Source organism: Danio rerio, chromosome 12 (assembly GCF_049306965.1).
Source record: "Danio rerio strain Tuebingen ecotype United States chromosome 12, GRCz12tu, whole genome shotgun sequence".
Lineage (NCBI taxonomy): Eukaryota > Metazoa > Chordata > Actinopteri > Cypriniformes > Danionidae > Danio > Danio rerio.
Window position 1 is genome coordinate 41,786,411 of NC_133187.1, and position 16,520 is coordinate 41,802,930.

Here is a 16,520-nt window from a genome sequence, read left to right on the forward strand (position 1 = left end):
TAAGAGTTGTTGGCTCATAAGTGATACATTCAGAAGCCTTGTAAAATAAAACTAAACGTTATGTATCTTCTTAAAGACATATCGTCGCGGGAGAGGTGCGGTATAACCATATCATATCATGGGCGTTATTGAATGCCACTCTTTAAATGTAATTTACTCTGTAAAAAAGTACATAAATCTAATTTACAGGGAACTTGCCAATTACTCCACGCAAGAAGGCACTTACAGAGAGCTGGCGAAAATGCATTCTGATAAAGCCCTCAGCATCTCCATAAAACCACTTGCTAAAGTGGAAAAAGCCCTGATACTTTACCTGACTGAGCTCATAAAATGATTTTATATTTGGCACTTTGGTAGATTTGTGGGGTCTTGTGGACCTTGACTTCGACTTATCAAACTAGGTTTCTAAAACACTCTTTTTTAAGCTCTTAAAAAAAAAAGAATAAACAACATAGGCTAATTCTGAAAACGTAGCTCTATGTACATTTCTGGAGATCACAAATTAAGTACCCAGAGGTACCTATGGCTGGATTTTATCTCTGGGCGGTATGACGCTGTTCCTTTTCCTGCTTACAAGATGATTGTTTTCCTCCGTATGGACGTCTTTTCGGGTTTGTCCAGTGGCTCGTCATGTACGTCGGCAGACTTGAGATGAAGAGCAGAGTTGACCGTGATGATGGGGTAGGAATCAGGTGAAAAACAATTCTAGAAAGCAGGTGAGACAAAAAAATAAATAAATAAATAAAATAATAATAATAATAATAATTAAATAAAATAAACAAGTAAATAAAAGGGTGAGAATTCGGTAAGATCGAAAAAACCTTGGTGAAAATCAAGCTGCAACCGGTCTTTTCTTTTTCTAGATTGCTTTTGAAAACACTGTTGGTTGGGTTTAGGAAAGAGGGTGTGCGGGTTAGTTGTTTTTAAAACAGTTGGATGTGCCAAAACTGTCTTCAATGTCAATGTCAACTTTATATTTAGCACTTTTAACAGAAGTTGACCAATGTGCTGCACAATACACATTACAACAAAGGAAAAAAAAAAACATTAAATTATAACTAAAACAGATTTTTTTTTTTATTGATAAAATGCCAACTTAAAGAGGTAAGTCTTCAACCTAGATTTAAAAACAGACAGATAAAAAATATCTTATACAGAGGAGCAGAGCATTCTATAACCTAGGACCAGCTACTGTGAAAGCATGGTCAATTCTGCATTTTAGCCTCAATTTAGGGATACATAACAACCTCTGGTTAGATGAACGAAAACACAGACTAGGCTGATGCTCAATCAACATGTCTGACCAGCCTGATCTCACGAGAAAACGTAAGTATTTTACGTTTTGCCAGTTTAGTGGCTAATTCGTACAAGTTCAGTCGTACGAAATGGTACGATTTTTAAAAGGAGGCGTGGCACCTGACCCCACCCCTAACCCCAACCGTCATTGGGGGATAAGCAAATCGTACTAAATTGTACGAATTAGATCGTACGAATTCATACGAATTAGCCACTAAATGAAAAAGTTACGAATTGCCGTCAGATTGTGTTGGTCTGACAGATAAGAAGGTGCCATTTAAATATTTAAAAAAACAGCTTTCAGTTAAACAAACAGAAAACTAAAGTCATTGCATTTGGGAACAGAGATGAGGTTTCTCAAGGTGAATGCGTACTAGAAATCTGCGCGGGACTAAATTTTGAATCCCGCTCCCGCCCGCACCCGCCAGGTTTTAGCCCGAACCCGACCGCTCCCGCTTATATTAAGCACTTGATGTCCCGCTGCCCGACCCGCCCCGTTTTCTATCCGCCGCGCCCGATTTCGCTAAAGAGCGGAGGGAGAACAAAACCGAAAATCACCCAGTTATACAGTCCAGACAGCCAATAACAAGCTGTCTGTATAAACACTCACACGAACAGCACCACGCACGCACGCGCGCGCCCTCTAACACACACTCATAAGCACCAAGCACAAACACAGGCAAAGCTCTCTATCTCTCATTCGCGCGCACACGCACGCACACACACACACACACACACACACACACACACACACACACACACACACACACACACACATCTCTCATTCGCGCGCATGTGCATACACACACACACACACACACACACACACACACACACACACACACACACACACACACACACACACACTGCAACAAACAAGCTAAACACAGCATCGCGCTATTTAATTTACACACATACATAGGCGTGCTCACTCGGGAGTCGGGAGCGATATTGCTAGACAGCCCGCTCCCGTCCCAAATTAAACCCGTTACCGACCGCTCCCGTGATTTATTCGGAAATTTATACCCGCACCGTAGAAATCTGGTCGGGTCCCGCGGCGCCCGCGGGACAGCCGCAGGAATGCAGACCTCTAATGTGTACCTTGGTTCTAAGGGTCAAACAACAAAAAATAAGGTCAAGAATCATTTGGCGTCAGGTCTGATTTTCAATTATTATGTAAAAGCAGTGAGTAAATCAGCATAATATCATCTCAAAAACATTGCAAGTATTGCAATATGTAAGTAAGGTGCTTTGTTTTCAGTGAAGACTTAGAAAAACTTGTTCATGCTTTTATCAGCAGCAGGGTGGATTACTGTAACGGCCTCCTCATTGGCCTCCCCAAAAAGACAGTCAGACAGTTGCAGCTCATCCAGAACGCTACTGCCAGCATTCTGACCAGAATCAGAAAATCAGAGCACATCACACCTGTCCTCAGGTGTTTACACTGGCTCCCAGTTACATTCAGAATAGATTTTAAAGTATTATTACCTCTCTATAAATCACTAAATGGCCTAGGCTCGTTGTACATTACAGATATGCTCACTGAATACAAACCTAACAGATCACTCAGATAATTAGGTACAAAGAAATTAGAAATTCCAAGAGTTCAGTCAAAGCAGGGTGAATCAGCCTTAAGTTACTACACCCCCTGCTGCTGGAATTAGCTTCCAGAAATGATGAGATGTGCTCCAACATTAGGTACATTTAAATCAAGACTTCAAACACATCTGTTTAGCTGTGCCTTTACTGAATGAGCACCAGTGGTGGAAAGAGTACTGAAAAATCATACTTAAGTAAAAGTACCATTACTTGTCTAAACATATAGTGCAAGCAAAAGTATCTGTTGTAAATTTCCAAAAGTACTCAAGAGTATTGAGTAGTAAGTATTACGCTGTGAAAAGCTGATGCATTTACCTGTCAGTTGTGGATGTGTGTAAATGTAACATTCTGCAGAGCATTTAGTTACTGCCTAGCAGGCACACAACCTCATAAGACGTTAATATTAGGTTAGATTTAGGTTGTGATGTCAGGTGACCAAAATTCAATATCTAGCCAGCATCTAGGGATCTTATTTTTATGCCTAACAACTTCAAATGACGTTGATATTTGGCTAATTTTAGGTTGTGTTAGAAAGTGACCAAAATCCAACATTTTAAACCAGCGTCATACCGACATCAAACACTGACATTTATTCGTCAGGTATGGCAACCAAAATCCAACATCTGATAGATGTTATAGTGGTAACGTCTACACAACATCAAGCTGTAACATCGTTAGATGTTGATATTTGGTTGATTTTGATTTGAAAGCTGGATTCTGACGTGAACCTGATTTTTATTTCAAAACAAAATGCAACGTCCCCAAGACATTTTGGTACAACATTTACCTGACGTCATGTTGAGGTTTTGTGCCTGCTGGGTGTTAAAGGCCATTTCAGTCATCAAACAGTAAATATCCGTCATCTTCTCATCAGTGACATGCATCTAAACAGTCTCAGGACAGTTTTTAGGAAATTTTACTGGACAACAGTTTGCTGCATCTTGAGATTTACTTCCTATGTGCGATTTGATTGGACAGGAATTGGACAGGAACTGATTTTTCTAATCCCTATAGACAAGAAAAAATGGAAGTAGTGACAGCAGGTTGAAGGAAAGTAGTGGAGTAAAAGTAAAAAAATGTAAAACCACATTGTAAATTGCAATTTCTGAGAAAAACTACTCTGTTACAGTAACAATTTGTTACTTCACACCACTTATGAGCACTTTGCTACATCCAACAAATCAAACTATAATGATTTTCTTTTCTTTTTCATTAGTTTAAAACCTGTTTTAACAAATTTAATCTGTTTGTTTTGTTGTTTGTTTTTAATATGTCTTATTTTGTTTTATTTTCTTATACTTGTTTCTTTTATTATCTGTTTATGTAAAACACTTTGAATTACATTGTGTATGAAATGTGCTATATAAATGAACTTGCCTTGCCTTTTTTAAAACACTATCGGTTGGGTTTAGGAAAGGAGGACGGTGGGCCAGTCGATATGTTAGTCAGTCAGTTAACAGCAGCCTCATGTGGATTTATACGAGAATAGCAGGCACGGATGGCACTCATTTGAGAAAAGTGTCCTCTGGTTGATTCGCAAAAACAAAAACTGCTAAAAAGCAGTACCTCCCTGGATGTATTTTTCTTTCTCCAGAAATGTATATAGGGGTACGTAATCAGAATGAACCTGATTTGAATATAACAGAATCCCTCCTTGCTCAGTTTCTACTAGTCTTGTTTACACACACACCACTTATAATGCCATCGCCTGCTTCATTACACAAACATCGGCGAAGAATGAGCCACATGAGCATCAAAACAACATTTTAAGCGACAGCCGTGACCTCAATCGGCAGTGCAGAATGACTCTGAAGCGCCTAAAACGAAGTTGAACGCCCCTCTATAGTATAATGGCCATTTCTGACAAATTTTTGGAAGGTAAGTGTTAATGGTTGCACAAATTGTTGCATATTTTGGCTCCATCTGGGTGATTTTCTTGGGGGAAAACTGTAATTGCCATTCTTGAACGCGGGTTGCCCGCCTCTTTGAGCGGCAGTAATACACATCCATCATATCTCCCATGATTATGGGAGCTGCAGATGCCAGTCATGTCATTTCCAGCTTATTGCTGATGGCACGGTCTACCCGTTGCCGTTGATGTGTAATTTGGGAGGTTTAGGAAGGAGAAGACGAGCAGGAGAGAAGGGTTGAGGGCTGATTTAGATAATTGCAGTTTCAGTTGCCAAACTGAAGGCTTGCATTAGTGTCTTACCCGAACGCAAGGGTGCGAACAGCACAAGGTAAATAGCTTTGAGATTACCCTGCTTGTTTTGTACTTCGACACACACCTCCGCGGGTTTGAATGAATGACAGATTGTACTCTGAGGCAATAGCTTCATAAATTAAACAGCACGGTTTAGTGAGGTAAAAGCTCTCACACAATCTTCCAGAGGTGTCTTGTGAATAAAACAAGCTTTTTAGATTGTAGACTCAATATTATGAAAGCATTATGAGAAAAAGTCATGCCCCGGGATGACAATTTGCTTAAATAATCTCTTTTAAGAAATTCAATATCGATGACAGTAATACTAAAGTCCAGTTTTTAAATTGATCAGTGTCATTACATCTACACCCTTTCATATAAGAACAAGCAAACTATGTTCTTTAATTCGATGGCACCATCTAGTGGTATATTTATTATTATTATTATTATTATTATTATTATTATTATTATTATTGTTGTTGTTGTTGTTTTTGTGATTATTATTATTATTATTATTATTATTATTATTATTATTATTATTATTATTATTATTATTATTATTGTTGTTGTTGTTGTTGTTGTTGTGATTATTATGTTATTATTATTATTATTATTATTGTTGTTGTTGTGATTATTATGTCATTATTATTATTATTATTATTATTATTATTATTATTATTATTGTGATTGCTGTAATAATTATGTTGTTATTATTTTTATTATTATCATTATTATTATTATTATTATCATTGTGGTTGTTGTGTTTGTTATGTTATTATTGTTATTATTATTATTATTATTATTATTATTATTATTATTATTATTATTGTGATTGTTTTGTCATTACTATTATTATTATTATTATGCTGTTGTTGTTGTTGTTGTTAATATAACTATTATGTTAAAATTTCTTATTACTTTATTTGCATTACCATTTTTTCAAAACATCTAATTTTTACAAGGTGGGTCGTTAGCCCAACGCTCAACCCTTAACCATACGCAGACACACTATGGACAATTTACCCAATTCACATATAGCTCATGTCTTTGGAATTGCTGGGGCTTAAACCAGCGACATGAGACGACAGCGCTACCATGCCACTCCCAATATTATATTTAAGGTCAATTTTAGTAGCCCCTTAAGGAATTATTTGTTTTTGATTGGCTCCAGAACAAACCACTGTTATCCAATGGCTTGCCTAAATACTTTTACTTGCCTAGTTATGCTAATTAACCTAGTTAAGCCTTTAAATTGCACTAGTATATTGCAAAATAACTAGCAAAATAAAATACATCATGGAAAAAAAAACTGAATAAATAAGTCTTAAATTAGTTATTAAAACTAATATATGGTTTACAGAACGTTAATAATTGGGCTTCAATGACTTTAACTGTACACAAACACATACACACACACACTCACACACTTACATTGCAGATAAGCATGTTGATAGAAAAAAGGATTTTAATATTTTAAAAAAATGTGATTTGAATATCAGGGGCGACATGGTGGCTTAGAGGTTTGCACTGTTACCTCACAGCAAGAAGGTCGCCGGTTCAAGTCTCGGCTGAGCCAGTTGGCATTTCTGTGTGGACTTTTGCATGCTCTCCTCATGTTGGCATGGGTTTCCTCCGGGTGCTCCGGCTTCCCCCACAGTCCAAAGATATTCGCTGTAGGACAATTAAATACATTGGCCGTAGCATATGGGTGTGAATGAGTGTGTATGAATGTTTTTCAGTTCTGGGTTGCAGCTGGAAGCGCTTCTGCTGTGTAAAACATATGCTGAAATAGTTGGCGGTTCATTCCGCTGTGGCGACCCCTGATGAATAAAAGGACTAAGCTGAAGGAAAATGAATGAATGATCACCCAAACATCACAAATACAAAACACAAACACAATGTTTCCCACACTACAGATTATCAACACACAACCCAGGCAATACAAATACAGAATAACATACAAACTACTTCATGGTCATTTATTCAATATAGTAATAGCAATATAAAATTATAATAAATTATTTTTGTTCAGTTCGATTCATTTAATAAATCATACTTTTTCAGTCACAATACTGTGTTAAAGTCTGATCCTTCAAACACATCATTAGAAAACAGCAGTTCTAGCCACACTCAGTGATTGCTGAACATGTCACGTTTACACTATTTTCACCCTCCCGACTAATCTGCATAAATTTCCGTTGAATGTTTTTGGGGAACAAATGTTGCATTGAAATAGCAGACCTGCATTTGAAAGCACAACAGCCTCTGACGCCCTTGACTTCTTATGCTGAGTTCAGCAGTTACTTGGTGCCATCTTGAGGTGGATTTCTGTATGGTGTGCAAACAATGCCACACTTTACCAAGGTCACTGGAACATCTGCCGCTGCGTGACGATGCCATGAGCATGATGAAATATCTTTGAAACATGGTTACTAAATCTTGGTCTCTAAAAATGACTCTTGGTTTGATCGCGGTCATTTTAGTAAGTCAATCAGATAATGAAGAAAAATATTGTTTTTTTTTTGTTTGTTTGTTTTTTTATTGTTGTTTTGTTATGGTTTTTTGTTGATGTTTTTTGTATTTGTATGATCCCAATTTATGTACCTTTTTGCATATTCTAATAAAAAAAAAAAGTAAATAATGTCTGTCATTTTGACAGACTTGCCCGTCTTATAGTGATAATAAAGCACAGTAATTCTAAAAAAAAAAAAAAAAAAAAAAAAAAAAAAAAAAAAAAAAAAAAGATTATGAATAAAAATAAATAAATAAATAAAACATGATTTTGTTAGTTAATTAAAAGCAGTGTATTTTAGAAATCAATTTAAGATTAAATTCAAAGTGATAGAAGCTTTGTTGTCTCTATTAAAATATGGTAAAATCATAAAGATATCAACATCAAAACATCAACAAAACCCTATTAACAGGTTGACATTTAAACCATGTAAATCTGTCAAAATGTCTGATAATGATTCAACAACATTTAACTTATCTGTATTTTAAATGTCATTTTAAACAACCTGTAAATACAACAAGAAAGAAAGAAAGAAAGAAAGAAAGAAAGGAAAAAAGAAACAGCTATTAACTTTCCTTGCAGAACCCATCGACGCATTAGAGATGAATGAATGTTCTTAAATAATGTAGTTCAATTAATGGCCTTAAATAATTTAATTTGATTAACCACGTTCACCAATCAATGACACACAAGTCCCAGTGTCCTTGTCTTTTAAATTAAACAATTACTATAATAAATATATATAAAAAAAACAAACAAACAAAAGTGTAGTTAACAAGAAAATTATTTATATATATAATTTCTGTTTAATGGAAACAAGACTTTTTCAGCACATTTCTAATAATAATATTTTTAATAACTCAAATCTAATAACTGATTTCTTTTATCTTTGCCATGATGACAGTAAATAATGTTACCAGATGTTATTCAAGACACTTCTCCACAGCTTAAAGTGACATTTAAAGGCTTAACTAGGTTAATTATGTTAACTGTAGATAAAACTATAGATAACTATAGCTATAAAATATAGCTTAAAGGGCTAAAAATTTCATCCTTAAAATAGTTACAAAGATTTTTAAAAAAAGATTTTATTCTAGCCAAAATAAAACAAATGATACTTTCTCCAGAAGAAAAAAAAAATATTATAGGAAATACTGTGAAAATTACCTGCTCTTAAATATTTTTTTGGGAAATATTTAAAAAATCTAAAAAAAATAAATAAATCTAAGAGGAGGTAAAAAATCTGACTTTAATTGTATGTATATAATTATTTTAATTAATATATATTTATTTTTTAATTAAAATAATTTAATTTTGTAGGTTGTAATTCATTTGTGTAATATTTTGCTTGAATTTAATTGTATTATCTTTCAATTTCTCAATATGTTTGGTGACTAAAATAGTATTTTAATAAATGTATCTGTTTGTGACTTGAAAAAATATCTAGTAAAGTATCATTTACTGTCATCACGGCAAAGATAAAATCAAAACTATTATGTTTAGAAATGTGTTGAAAAAAAATCTTTTCTCTGTTAAACAGAAACTGGGGAAAAAATAAACAGGGTTAATAATTCAGGAGATTTAATAATAAATACACACACACACACACACACACACACACACACACACACACACACACACACACATATATATATATATATATATATATATATATATATATATATATATATATATATATATATATATATATATATATATATATGTATATATATATATATATATATATATATATATATATAGTTTTTTTTGTTTAGTTAAATATTTAACTATTAGAATAAAATACATACAAATTAATTAGATTATTATATATTAATAATAAATAATAAATGTAAATTATATAAATTTCAATGTAAAAAAGCATATAACATAAAATTACATTAATTAAACTATATAAAAAAAAAAAATTTGATCCTTAGTCAGACTTACATCATTTCATTCAGTTACAAATCAAATATTTGAATCAGAATCTGTCTTTGGTTGATTAATTCATTAATTAAATCAATAATTTAATTGACCAGAATTTAAAAGATCAGAGTTTTATTTGCAATTCTCACAGTTTTGTCACAAAAAAAAAAGAAAAAAAGATTAACATGAAAAAAGTCACACAAAGACACTCAGGAATGTCGGCTAACGGCAAAATCTAGATCAATTAAATCTTCATAAAGACGCCATTTAGACCCACTGATGACTTTCTAGTACGGCGGCCTTGATGAGAATGAATTTGGGTTTCTCCTTGACCTAGAAAGCAGGTCTCTCATTTCATGAAGTGCCTCAATAGATTTGTGCCCAACCATTCATGAATATTGCTCTGCAATCTTTCAACTTGAAAGGTTCAGAGGGCCATGGCCATGGGTTATGACAGTCTTTTATCTTGACGGATCGAGGTTGAGGAGAAATTACAATTTCTGCAAGGTGCCAACAGCTGGTTCTTCTGCCACAACTGGCCAAGGTTTTACCCTCTTTTTTACCTCACAGGAAGAATTTTTTCATTTAAATTAATAAAATATGTAATTGTTCAGCTTTATGCCTCTCTTTGGGAGGGTTACAATGGATTATTCTTAATTAGTAATGTGTCATTTGGCTGACACTCAGATCTAAAGCAACTTGTACTAGCCTTATTATGGGGCCAAATCCCCCTGGAGGGTCCTGAGGTTAAGAGTCTTGCTCAAGGACACAGCGGATTGCCTTTTGCTTTTTTTAACCCAAAATCATGATTTTAAAACACATTCGGAGAATCCAGCACCACACATGTGCTTTGCATTATTGTTACATGAAGGGAAAATACCTACATACATAATTAACTAGTGGATCTATTATAAATGCACTACCATTCATAATATATGTTGTATTATATTATATTTATTTATTTATTTATTTATTTATCTATTTATTTATTTATTTATCTATCTATATATTTATATTAATTCATTCATTAATTTTTCATTTGTAAAGTAGCCTTTTGGTTTTCCAAGTCCCAAAGTGCCATTGTAACTGAACAAACACAATAAATTAAAACTAAAATTGATTCAATTAAAACATTAAATTCATTAAAACATTGAAAAACTATGTTATGATGCTAGTAAATACACACCAAAAATAAATAAATAAATAAAATAAAAGCACAGTAAAGTCATGTAAATAATGTTTGTTTGTTTTTATCTTGACTCTTTTATGTATTGTTTTGAGCAAATTTCCAATAAAATACAAAAGTGTTTGCATTTTTAGTTCACTTAAGTTAACTAACTTACTGAACTAAAACTAGAAGAAACTCATGCCATATAGTTATTGTATAAGGGTATACTAAATAGAAAAAAGGGGTTCAGCTAAAATAATTGTTAAACATATCATGACAAATGCTTTATGTCACTTAATCTATTTAATTTATTAATGTTATTTATAATATTTTAATGTTTCATCTAATGTTTCATAAGGTTTAGGTTAAGATTTAACTGGTGGGTGGATGGATAGATGACATGGGTAGGTAGGTAGGTGGATGGATGGATGGATGGGTGGACGGGTGGGTGGGTGGATGGATGGATGGATGGATGACATGGGTAGGTAGGTGGATGGATGGATGGATGGATGGATGGATGGATGGATGGATGGATGGATGGATGGATGGATGGATGGATGGTTGGATGGATGGATGGATGGTTGGATGGATGGATAGGTGGGTGGGTGGCTGGATGGATGGATGACATGGGTAGGTAGGTGGATGGATGGATGGGTGGACGGGTGGGTGGGTGGATGGATGGATGGATGGATGACATGGGTAGGTAGGTGGATGGATGGATGACATGGGTAGGTAGGTGGATGAATGGATGGATGGATGGATGGATGGATGGATGGATAGGTGGGTGGGAGGCTGGATGGATGATGACATGGGTAGGTAGGTGGATGAATGGATGGATGGATAGATGGATGGATTTGTGGTTGGTTGGATGGATGGATAGATGGATAGATGGATGGATGGATGGATTTATAGGTTGATAAAGGGAGGGACTGACAGACAGACAGACAGACAGACAGACAGACAGACAGACAGACAGACAGACAGACAGACAGACAGACAGACAGACAGACAGACAGACAGACAGACAGACAGACAGACAGATAGATAGATAGATAGATAGATAGATAGATAGATAGATAGATAGATAGATAGATAGATAGATAGATAGATAGATAGATAGATAGATAGATAAATAGATAACGTTAACAACAGCTCGTTTTGCTGCTTGATGTTCCAAACTGAAATTTCCTTATTATAATAATCTACTTTCTCTGTATAGTCGTGCAAACACTTGTTAGTAGAGTGTAGTTTGACCGTTTTCTGCTGATTATTATTCCTAGTCATTTCTCTCATAGGCAACTGAATCTGAAGTTCTAAAACAATCATAAAAATGAGTACACATCTGCATTGAAAAATAGGTTAAAGTATAAATAATAAAAAGTAAAGTAAAAAAAAAAAGCTAATGTATAAAATTTATTAAATACAAGATTATTAACCCATTTGTCCTTATTTCACACAAACTGTAGGCTGAATATAGTCACTGATTGCTTAATGATGAATCTATAGACCCTTTTCACATTTCCGGTTTTCTCAGCAGCGGAAGGCATCATAGCTAGGTAAACTTAGAGCACAGTGAATCGGAAAGTACAACAAATAACTTTTTTACAATCCTATTTTAAAAGAAAAACCCCTCAATGGTGTTATCAAGACTTTCAGAAAAAGGACAAAAAAATTGTGAAACTGACAACAGCAGTCAGAGGGGAGAATAACCCTCCAAGCCCATAGACGCTGCATTAGAAACACATCTATGCGGTAATTATTTTTTTGTAATTTGATGCAAAGATTATTTAATAAATGTATAAATGCATATAAATGTTAATATATATTTTTAAAAATATAAATATTAAAAACTTTCAGATTTAAGATTATGATGATCGTTAAATGCATCATAACAGGCTTGTGAAAAGAGTCCATAAGATGCTCATATTAGTGGATTAGTAAAAGTATTAATTAGGAACTTTCAAAAACTTTTTGCAGACTGTTTGAAGTTACTAAAGTGACAACTGATAATAGTCTGTGCTGCTCAGCTTTCAGCCGTCCACATTCTAAACTCTGCAGCACATTTGAGAAGACAATGCAACAAAAGCTTTCGAGGATCAGACAGCGACGTTCATCATAATCGCATGTAAGCAAGCAAGTAGAGTCCTGCAGGATTAGACGGGAACAGCATGTGAAGGGCAATGAGGAACCCGCGACAGAACGCTCATCAAAAGACTAATCCTTAAACCCATCACCAAATTCCCTGCAAGGCTGTTAGAAATAGCGGGTGTGTTTCAACCCTGCTGTCATTTCAAAGGGAAGGGGAAAGCACCTTTTCTAGAAGCCTCAAAGCTTCCGAGCTTGAAGTAAATCTCAAGAGGGGCATCAGGGTCACAGCAACACAAGCGGATCTATATTCTATATTTGTGCCTGCTTTAGGATAACGTTATTCCACCATCAAGACAGCCATGTCCTGTAAGTGACCTAAGAAACTTGTGCAAGGTCAAATGGTTTGTGTGAGAGCACAACTTTTACAAGTTTTCCAGCAATACTTTGTATTACCAAAGCGTGTTGCATGCAGTGTTGGGTGTACTTAGGCTACGTTCACACTGCAAGGCTTAGTCCTAAAATCAGATTTTTTCTCAGTGCTAAAATCTGATTTTTTTTCTCAGATGTGATTTTTTTTTTTTTTTTTTTTTTGCATAGTTGTTTACATTGTTGTCAGGGGCGGACTGGCCATCTGGCAATTCTGGCAACTTGATGTTGTGTGCCTACTGGACAATAACTAAACGCACTACAGAATGTTACGTTTACACATATCTACAAATTACATGTAAATGCATCAGCTTTTCACAGCGTAATACTTTTAAAAGGGCTACTTTTTACTCATACATTGAGTAAGTTTTACAACAGATACTTTTACTCTACTTGCACTACATTTTTAGGTATGAATATTTATATATATTATATATATTATATATATATATATATATATATATATATATATATATATATATATATATTTACATATTTTAGGTACATTTTTAAGTATGAATTTTTAGTACTCTTTCCACCACTGCCAATACCAGATTTCCAGTGTGAACAGATCATGGTCCTACATTGACCCACATCTGCAAAAGTACACTTACGCACAGTACAAAATGTCATTATACACACAATGTTAATCAGGGGAGGACAGGAACAGCATTTTTACCCGGGAAAAAGTAAATGTTATTTAGGCCACATATAATGCGATCAGGGGTGTCGCTAGACCCCATTTCTGTGTGGAGTTTGCATGTTTTCCCCGTGTTGGCTTGATTTTCCTTCGGGTGCTCCCAGGCCCGGATTAAGAACTCAGGGGCCCCTGGGCACATTGTCTTGTAAGGCCCCCTACCTGGCCGCACCCCTATAGTTGAATTTAAAAAATAAGAATAATATAATAATTTTTTAAATAAAATGAATCTATAATTTGTTGCCCACATATTTAAATTAATGATATATAGTACATATGTATTTATAGTCTACGAAGATTTAACTTACTTTTCAAAGCATTGAATAAAGTACTAATGAAACATATATATATATATATATATATATATATATATATATATATATATATATATATATATATATATATATATATATATATTTTTTTTTTTTTTTTTTTTTTTTTTTTTTTTTGGGGTATTTTAATGTATTGCTTTTACAAACTTATAAAGCATATTATTGCCATGGCATATAATGCACAATGCTTCTCTAATACAGTTCTATGAATCTGAGTCTTTCATGATACAAACATGGATTTACTGTCTCTAACATTGATTATACTACTCTATATCTCTTCTCTCCCGTCTCTCTCCTCTTCTGCCTTTCTCTCTCTCTTTCCCCCTCCCTCTCCTTTTCTGTCTGTCTCTCACACGATGATTCCAGTCCGCGCTGCGCTGCACTGCCGTTAGCCTCCTCTGCCTGGTTAATGCTAGTTTCTTATCATTTAAAGTTACCATAACGTCTTCTTATGTACCCTCATTCTCCTGATCATGGGTCTGTTTAAAGATAGTGTGTATGGAAAATGCCTCAATAAAGATGCCTCCTCTCTTCTTTCTCTCGCGTTTGCTAAATCCACTTGTCCACTCATTTTTGATCTATGACAGATATAACGTTACACTAAAGTCCGCTCAGTTAGTGCGGGTTATTACAAAACTGACGTTTCCGCGCTTGACCAATTACAGCAATCTGTTTAGTTAAAGAAGGAAAGGCAATTTAAATATAATAATAATATTAATATGTGATCGCAATTTTTTTTTGCTCAGAGGAAATACAGTTGTCTGAGCAATATAGTTTTTGCAGAGAGGGAGGCACCTATAATAAGGCTAAACATTATTAAATACCCACGAGACACTTGTGACTTTATATCACAATTTGCATTATTTAAAAAAAAAATGTTTCCTTCCAGTTAAAAATAAATATATTTCCAATCTGATATGTAATGGGGAGAAAAAAAAGTAGCACGAGTTCAGCTGATGGTGGATTCGAACCGAGTTGATGATCAAACACGTCAAAATATGAGGCTGAGTGCCTTACAAGGTGCGCCACTGCAGTTGTATTACTTCACAGCTCTTTACTCATGTTGTCATCAATCAGACATCGATGGGCGTAAGCCCTGAATAGCTTATTCCAACTAGATGCGCTATTTGCAAATAGCTTAAAAAGACACTCCGAAAATTGTCTTTTTTTCTCTCCCCTCGCAGGGGCCCCTAGTGCGCACGGGCCCCTGGGCCTGTGCCCATAAGGCCCATTGGTTAATCCGGCCCTGGGTGCTCCGGTTTCCTCCTACAGTCCAAAGACATGTGCTATAGGTGAATTCAATGAACTAAAATGGTCGTAGTGTTTGAGTGTAAAGGAGTGTGTATGAATGTGTCCCAGTACTGAGCTGCAGTTGGTAAGGCATGCACTGTGTAAAACATATGCTGGATAAGTTGGTGGTTCATTGCGCTGGGGTGACCCCTGATCAATTAAGGAACTAAGCCAAAGGTAAATGAATGAATGAATGATTTCACAGTACACAAATGATTGCTTCTTTGAATTGTTCTTTCTATTGAATCAGTTCATCAAATCAAAGTGAATCGTATGTGAAAGTTCAACTATACAGCTCCATTCGGCACGTGACAGATCTACAAACACCTCAGTCATAACACAATTTCAGATGAATTTCAGACGCTCTATCCCCAAATGAACCCAATTCCAAAAGATAGGCCTATGAACTTCTGAATAACTGATGTGAAATCAAAGTTTCGCATGAGTGAGTGATTCATAAGACTGAGTCAAAGTTAACACCTCCTAAACCTTTTAAAACTATTATATAATAAAAGATGTTGTGCCAAATTTTGACTCCCTTTCAAATGATGACTCCCCTCTCCGGCTCCTATGAGTCACCTGTTTTTGAAAGGAAATACATTATTTGCAGTTTGTTTTGATCCACCAAAATGAACCAACACATAGAGTAATTCTCTAATAAAATGAGCTTGTCAATTTATTTAGCAATTACTAAAAAGTACTTGCTCAAATGACTCATTACCTTGTGAGTCGGATCATTTATGTGTTTATTTCGGCATCCAAACTGCAAAGACAACTCAATACCGTATAAAGTTTTCCTTTTCTCATCCTTCACAATCATTTACAGACTGCAAGCGCACATCACAAGATAATTATTTAACTTATTTAATTATTTCTCATGACATTCAGAGAGACAGAGCCAATACTAATTGAGTAATAAGGATGTGCAAGAATGAATCATACAGCACCTTGCGCACAAAGAGAGCAAGATGATAACTGAAGCA

At 34.9% G+C, this 16,520-nt stretch overlaps 1 long non-coding RNA gene across 1 annotated transcript in view; it reads right to left on the reverse strand.

Moving 5' to 3' along the window:
- Window positions 1–574: 574 nt before the first annotated feature.
- LOC141376863 (uncharacterized) overlaps window positions 575–16,520 on the reverse strand; it is a 378,076-nt gene continuing 362,130 nt past the window's right edge. Inside the window, exon 4 of the long non-coding RNA XR_012388155.1 lies at window positions 575–705. This is a non-coding gene — a long non-coding RNA (uncharacterized lncRNA). The remainder of the gene's footprint in view (window positions 706–16,520) is intronic.